The sequence below is a fragment of the Formica exsecta genome, unplaced genomic scaffold (assembly GCF_003651465.1).
Source record: "Formica exsecta isolate Colony F162 unplaced genomic scaffold, ASM365146v1 scaffold18, whole genome shotgun sequence".
Classification (NCBI taxonomy): Eukaryota; Metazoa; Arthropoda; class Insecta; order Hymenoptera; family Formicidae; genus Formica; species Formica exsecta.
The window spans coordinates 455,502-464,207 of record NW_021849113.1 but is presented as its reverse complement, the minus strand read 5'-3'; the positions used below and the strand labels follow the sequence as shown (position 1 = coordinate 464,207).

Genomic DNA, 8,706 nt, shown 5'->3' with positions numbered 1-8,706 from the left:
ATTTTTGTCTTAGAGCCGCGTCTGATAAGATAAATAGATTTTCCTCCCTTGCGCATGCGCATTCGTACGTTTTTCGCGGCGGACGCACATCGTTTATAAGGACTTGGAATCTGCATTAAAATTTTAAGAAATTTAAGAATTAACAAGTGCAAGAAATTAAATATATTGTATTTTTATGAGGTTATTTTCTCGTTAGTAATAGGTTATTTTCTCGGCCGTCGGGAGGAATGCGCGATTGCACATGCGCAAGGGAGGAAAGTATCTTATTATCTTGGCAGATAGATAAAGCTCTAAAGATAGTAAGATAGATAAAGCTCTATCTATATATAATATTTATATTGGATGGCGGAGCCCTTCAGTGCGTAGATACGGGCTTTACCTCAGCTCATAAATTAATTATTAATTTTATATTTTAAAGGCTAAGAGAATGTTTTTTGCGCAATGTCAAATTCATGAATATCTCAAAATGTATTAGATTTATTAACTTTTGATAGCTGATTCGTTGAGTTGCGATGATTAAAAATCGAAGTGAAGTTTATATCGCGTAAATCGCAAGTGAGTCGCCTTTCATAGTATCAATTATTGTTCTCTGTTACATATATCGTGTACATCGCGGGCAAATGGAACGAGTTCGTGTCTGTGTCCGGCGTTTTGTAAATCTGACATGCGAGTATATATCGGACACAGTTAAGTATCGAATTACATATCGGGCTACGATCGTAATCAATTGTCCGCTCGTCCGAGCGTATCACGTGGATCGTAAGAAACGTCAAAGTATCGAAGCGTGTGAAGTCGCTCGGTGATTATCATCCAAGTTCGTGTCGCTCATCACTGAACGTAGCTACATATATACATGTATGTTAGCTTTTTACCGCGTCGTGTTGTGTTTCGGAATAAACGTGCGCGCCAAAAAAACGTCTCGCGTATGTAAACAAGTGCCGAGAGTGTCTGAACCTGAATCGCGATGGAGTCGTCGAATCGTTCGAGTGTGTCGTGTAATTGTCAGTCGTGCGTTCGAGTTTCGAATAAAATGGCTCCGCGAGTTTTGCATATTTTGCGTTCGGCGTCTTCAAGTGAACGTGGCAAGTCAGTCCCTGCTCCATCATTATTAAATCATCGTCGAGGAAAGGGGAAGAAGGTAAGATAACACAAAGTAAAGCATTTATTGCTGAGGTTATTATTCCAAAGAAGAGTTGAGGTGGGAGGGAAGGGGGGGAGCATCGTGGGATTGAGCAAACATTTCCCGGAAAGAACATCCGGATATCTAAATATCCGCGGTGAGTAGAATTAGCAAACATGTCTCGATAGCATCTACGTCTAAATATTTGAGAAAAAGGGTTGGCTCTCTTCGCGAAAATATTAATACGTATAATGGCCCGAAGCTGTGCCGAGTTACCCTGTAGATATAGAGACGTAACGAATCATGAATTATGAGTTCGCGTTCGCCGGAGGACAGTGCGTTCTCTCAGTATCCCTTATTTTGCGAGGATCCTGCCGACGAAAGGACGAAAGTGAGCCCCTCGATATCGAGAATTAATGAATATTTTGTCGCGATTATTATCTTGCAAATATTTCTCTCAATGAACGATGATTAAAGATTTCGTTGATTCAAGTCCTTTCCCGAATTTGAGCTTTGAAGAATTAATTGCGAATTATTTTATATACCTCTCTCTTTCTCTGTGATTCTCCCAGATATGACATAATAATGTAGAAACAAATAAAATAAGAACTTTATAGTGCGTTATAAAAAATATTTTTTTCAATTTTCCAGAATAATTATTGCATTTATATTTAAACATGATGTTACAGCGCAAATGTATTCATGTATTGTAACGAAATCAATCTTTCGTTATCAGGTTTTAATATTTATTGCATTTTAATTGTGGATTCTAGCTACGAATGCGTCGTATCATTTTTATTAAACTCGATCGCTGTATGTATAGAATAATCTCTTGAAAATTTTCATTAACGCATATTTTCTCTCCTTAATAAATATAAAAACAAGATAAGTATTTAAGAACAAATATAACTGTTAAATTAAATATAAATTCAAATTATTAAATTTAATTAAATTTAATATAAAATAAAATGAAATAAAGTTTAATATACAATTAATATAAAATAAAATAATTTAATTTAATTATATATAAATATATGAGAGGCAAAAATAATCATATTAATTAAATTACATATAATTGCATGACTCTTTATGAAATATTAACAATATTGATCATTTTTTCTCAAATCTTTTTTATAAATTACAATTTTTTTTTAATTATCTTTTTTTTATAAATTGCTAATTTTATAACTTTATATATTACTAAATGTTACAATAATGTTACAACAATGGCTCTAAATATCATAAATTTGTTTTCAATTAGCTATCTTATCGTTATTTGTTGTCGATAAATTAGTAATGTATAAAATTTATTTGTGCAACATTTGCTTTAGATATTTGCTGTTGATATATGATTTTTCTCAAATATTAACTTTTATCAATATTTTCCAATTTTCCTATCATTTAATATAATTTAATTTACCCAATTTATCAACTGCCATTTATTAACTTGCGAGCATACTCTTGTTTTTAACATTTACTTTATCGATAAGCTTTTAAGTAATTGTATCAGTAGCTAGTAAAATAGAAATCTTTCGGCCAAACAATTTTGAGGAAATATCGAATTCTGGAATTTCTGGTAAATCCAATTTACATTATTGCGCTGTATATATATATGCATATAGATACAATTTAATTATTTTTTAAATAAATGTTACAAAAAATTTTGAGTTTTATTTGAGATAAATACATTTCTTGATAAATATAAAAAGCAATAGAGATATAACAAATTGAAATTATTGATAATAATAATGATAGATGATATATTAAAAATTTAATGAATGTGGCATTAATATTTGTAAAATTAATTCAATGTCGGTTAATTGTAATTATTTAAAGTTAATTAAATTACAATTGTACATCACAGCCAATACTACGATATAAAATAAAGGGCAATTGATTAAATATCAACAAGAGTTATTCGATGTTGATAGAACACTAAATTATATCGGCACGAGAATTCTGCGTTATCAGTCTCTCCTGTGGTTCGTTTTTTGAAATTTCAATACCAGAGGACGCCCAATGTCGCGTCGTTCATCCATGATCGCGGGCGCAGGAGCACGATGGTCGTCCTCCGGGTTGCCGTTTGACAGGAGTTTCAGTCGGTGCCGGTCGGTCCCGAGAACCGTTCACGTCTGGACATCCTGCGGGACGCAAAATCTAAGATGGCAACAGATATGTACATTTGATAGGACGGTCCATTCGATCAGGGAGAAAGCCGATTCCGGTTTTAACGTAACGCGCGATAATGAGCGAGTGAAAATAGAGAGAAAAAAAAAGAGAGAGAAAGAGAGAAGGTCGCGATGAACGAATAAGTACAGGTGTAACATCATCAGTCGCGCATCATCCGAGAGGGAGGGAGGGGGGTGGTACGATATTACCCTCTTCTCGGCACGCATAATCGCCGAGGAAAGACCGGATCGAGAGTGGCGGACTGCTAGTCGTGCTGTGACGGAAGTTAGGGGGCTCTCGACGACATGCCCTTGACGAATCGCAACGGAAGATAAAGGTGAGTGAGTAGTATTAATTCCGATCGCTACTTATCGGAGTATCGGATGAAGTTATGAATTTTCGCTAAATCTTAATCCCGTGTAATATATTAGTTCCGAGCGTTGCCGAAGAAATGAAAAAATTGACGGTCACACTCGTCGTACTGATGTAAAATTATTTAGGCTGCACACAAGAAATGAAAGAATACAAAAGAGAACGAAGGGTCGGTTTAGAAATTGGGAAGTTAGCAAGATTTTTTATCCAACATATAAAATAGAAAGAAAATGGGTTAAGAGATAACAATTTTACTGATATTAATTAATCGTGGAATAATTATTTTCCGTTTAAATGATAATATCAACTTTGAAGTATTTCTTAATTGCCTTGAGATCAATGTAAAACGTTTTACATTGATTGTTTGGAATATTAAAACAAATGTGAGATCTATAGAAACTTTTATAATTAACAGTTTGAATAGTAATCAGTCGTTAATGGAAAATAATTGTATGTAATTTATAAAATGTCGCTTAAAAATTAAGTTAATCAAATAAGAACATAATAAAGAATGAAAGAAATCACAGGGAATATTAAAATGAAACAATTGCCAGGATAGAGAGAAAATTTGTATCGAACAAGGAAACAATGAAGGAGAGGAAAGAAGAAAAGTTTGAAGGATTGCTTTTAGTTGATTTTAACTTTCGGTATGAATAGAGAAGCGAGCAATGAAAGGAATATTTTCTTCGATAAGCTTGAGGCACAATAAATTCTTGAGATCGAAAATATTTGTTTCCCGCGATTCACTAAAACGGACGACAAGATTTTTATCCGGGTTGATAAAATTAAGGTTTCTTGGAACAATATATATACATATATATATGCGAACAATTATATATTTGCTGATTTTTTGTAAATAGAATGGTATTGTATATAGGATATAATAATATGAAGAAAGAGACTACAAGAATATTTAATTAATTATGTCTTTGTTTTGCGTGATTTTAATCGATGCTCAATCATCATTCAATCATCATTTATGAAAGTTGAAAATAAACGAGGTTTCATTAACAGAGGTTTTAAAATTCTCGCGGAAAAATGTTACACATATATTGGAGAGATATATATGTGATAATTAAAAAATATAATATAATATATATAATACTTCTTATAATTATTTATTTTTATATAATATATATAAAATTGGAAATAATGCAAAAAAATTTAGTTAAGATTAATTTTTCATGACGCATTCTGCTCATTTCAAATTCGTGAAGAAGCATCGCAGAAATGCATGGAATTTATAGTGAGAGGTATGGAAATTGCATATTTGTATATACGCGTATACATATATATATCTCATATATATTATATTATATCATATTATATAAATATATATTAACATCACATTTGACAAGCAATTCGCTTTGAGATGGAATGATTCTGTTTTATAATTTATGTAAAAGAGCGTAACGCGATGCTGTAATGGGACAATGGCGGGTGTTTTGCATAAGAATAACCGATATTGCGAAAGATCGTTTATTACGAGCTTGCCGAAATGGCGGTACGGAATTCTGGCGAATTCTGTTTACAACCCCTAATGTTTAACTCGAGCCTTCCATAGTTCTACATATCTGGCCGAGAGAGTTTCCATGCTGAAGAGGGAAAGGGTTGAAGGGGATCAGCATAAATTTCACGATTTATTGATCCTCGCAAGGTGCCCAGTATTATCAAGTTTGGCTCAGCGACGCACTCGGGGCTCAAAGTCTTGCTTGATTTATCGGCACGGTCGTTAAGTCAATCGAATCCGCATTATATCACGAATGCATAAGATTCTCGATAATCCCGCGAAAATTATTTCAAAAAAATCCAATTAATTTTTCAATCATAAGATATCGGCATTCGTGTCTTTCGTTCGTCGGACAATATTAATCCCTCGTTTCCATGATAACAATCTCGCTTGTAGCAATTACGCATAAATGTATTTAATTCGCGCAAATATCAGTAAGAAAACAAAAAATGTCTCGTTCTTATAAAATTTAAATTTGATTGATATAGATTTAATTAATAATTATTTTATCTGTGTATTGTAATTAATAATTATTTTATTTCTTATTATTTTTTATAATAAGTTTTAAAATATATTTTTATTATATGTACATATTGTTTTACACTGATTATTATATGTATTAATTAATTCCTAATTTTTCTCATATAAATCCAAAAGAAATCCTTGAAGCGAAAAATAAATCGAGAAAAGTGCGATGGTTATCGAGGCAAATCGGCAATCCTACAGTCAATAACATTTCTCCGATCCTCGGGTGCTTTCCCCTGATTCGTTCCGTCTTCGGAATTTGGCTCTTCAATTCTAGTTCGCGATCGTAACGTAAATTAGACCAACTGTTCGGTCGATCGTGCGAAAAGCTCCACGCCGCGTGCGACGAACGCGTCGCCGAGAGGAAATTGTCGGATTCAGCCGGAAATTGCGAAATTCCCGATAGCAACGATCTCCATCCTCTGTCGAGATCGCGGTTCCTAGTCTACCTTTTCTAGGATGTACGCATCGTAGGATCTCTGTAGCGAGGATTTTATCTCGCGATTACGTCATCGTCCTCGCTCCTCGATCGCTCGACCAGTTTAATGAAGCCCCCCTCCCCTCTCCCCTTCTCTCGGTTGATACCTTTCGCGAAGGTATATCGAGCCTTCGCAGAGTCAGTCTCCGTCTCCGATTCCTTATCAACGCGCTACGAACGCGGCGATGTGAGATCATGGCAAGTAGGATTGGAAAATCCTCTTCGCGGAGATAAGTCGAGAAGGAAGAAGAACTTGGGTCGCATTATAGCGCCTATATAGCCGCTTTTTGATAAGCTTGCTGAGGTCAGGATATTTTTACGACACATTCGATTGCGAGGATTTAGCGACGGTTTCTTTCACGCTTTTCACTCTTTGTTAATATATTAAAGTTTTTTAGTAACTATAAATGAATTATATAATAAATGAGATATTTCTCTCTATCTCTTTCTCTCTCATCAATAAAATAAATAATTTATTATAAAAATTTAGCAAATTGCAAATAGATAATTATATGCAATAAATTTTTCGATGATTATAATATATTTCTATAATTTTTTAATCGATTTACAATAAATAATCGACTTGATCTGGATTTACTGTTTACCAATCCTTTCGTAATACCTAGTGTACGATGGATATTTTCACGTAAAAAAAGCTTTTAAAAACTAGATACTGCAGTGAATGAAAGAAATATGCGCTTGTATGCATCAGTGAAACCACGGATCATAAAAATAAGTCGTTTGCATGCCTTCTTTTTATTATATGTTTCGATCGTTAAATCCCTCTCATATACGACATCGGACTGAGTGTGCTTACTCGTGACTGTTGAAAAGGTCAATATTTTGAATGAGAGCTCCCGGATATCCCTTTTTATTCTACAAACAGTAATTCTCTGAAAGATATATAGGAAAAATAAAAATTAGTAAAAGGAAAATTTATATATTTTTTGTGTTCTTGTAGAAAAAATTTGATGAAAAATTAATATTAAACATAATGTAAGCAAATATAATTTAGAGGAAAATGTTTTTTTTTTTTTTTGTTTTGCAGAATATGCATACAGAAAAATTGCATTTTAGCTTTGCAGAGAATATTGAAATATAAAAACGTACTTTAATTTTCGTAGAATTCTCTCATATATAAATTTTAGTCAAAGATTTTCAAAAAGTTATCAAGATATAAAATAAATATTAATAAAAAAATGTATAGGATATTTAAGAGTGCATTATTGTAAAAGAAGGCATTTCGAGTTGAATTATATTGATAATTTGCTTTTTCTTTAATAATGAAAGAAAGTCGTCAAAATATATGAATCGTTAGAAAAGATTTTCCCTTCTCGCGCTCTCTTTTTCTGTCTAAATATTATTTCATGTTTGTTATCATGATTATTCATCGCGTGTAATACGTAGTCAACTTTTGGCTCAATGCAGTTCGTTACGAGCGAGGGCGGAGAATACGGCGATAGTGTACCAATAAGTTTTCGACGCGAAATTGAAATCCTGCGACCTGCGAGCGTAAACTTATTCGTTCCGAAGCGCCCGTAATAGCGTTGCAAAACTTTCAGTCGGAATGGCACGCTATATCCTCGATCGTTTAGCATGCGAGCGCGCTGGGCCCTATCAGTGCTCGTTTCCCTAGTAGCCCGAAACTTGGGATGGTCGCATCACTTTATTGCAATAATATTTATCCTTCGATTTCTATTCTAATTACGCGGTTACCGAAATTACATATAGAGAAGGATAAACAAAACCCGCACAATTAAAAGGTCTTTCTAGTTTGACACTCTGAAAATAAGGCGATTTTGGGGAATCTTTTTTAAAGTATAAAACATATTAATTCTAAACTTTGCACGATTATTAAATAACATTTCAAGTATATCATGAATTTTTTTCAAACAAAAATATTTGTTTCGGAGATATAGTAGTCCAAACAGGGTATTTAAAAAAAAAATTGTTTTTCGTGGCGAACATGATTCCAGCCGTTGTAGTCATCTGAAATAAAAAAAAGCGAAAAGATTCTTAATCTGTATGAGTGTGGTTATCGCGTGAACGAGAATAAAAAAAAAATATTGAAAAATAAAAAAATGGCAGCGCCTAAAAAAAAATTTCATTTTTCACTAAAAAATTGATTAGTTTTATAAGTCGCAAAATTTGAATTTTGCAAATATCGATTTAATTCTAGTTCACACGATAGTCACACTCATACAGAATAAGAATTTTTTGGATTTTTTTCACAAACAACAATTTTTTTTTTGGTCATCCTGGTTGGTCTACTATAACTCCGAAACGAATAAATATTTTTGTTTGAAAAAAATTCAGGATATATTTGAAATATTATTTAATAAACATGCAAAATTTAGAATTAATATGTTTTATACTTTTCTTTAAAAAAATTCGCCAAAAATCGTCAAAAAATTCTTGTATATTTTTTTAGAATATTTGTTTATAATAGAATATATAAGTATACATATAAGTATGTATATTAAAGATTTTATTAGAATAAAAATTTAACGTTAAATTACATATTCAAAAGAA

At 32.6% G+C, this 8,706-nt stretch overlaps 1 protein-coding gene across 2 annotated transcripts in view; it reads left to right on the top strand.

The window, feature by feature from the left end:
* Positions 1-985: 985 nt before the first annotated feature.
* Positions 986-8,706, top strand: part of LOC115233640 — a 156,955-nt gene continuing 149,234 nt past the window's right edge. Inside the window, exon 1 of one of the 2 annotated variants that reach the window (XM_029804183.1) lies at positions 986-1,138. The gene's annotated coding sequence lies outside the window, so the exon portion shown is untranslated. Of the gene's footprint in view, positions 1,139-3,104; positions 3,627-8,706 lie in introns of those variants that run through there. The other variant, XM_029804181.1, reaches the window with a different exon arrangement.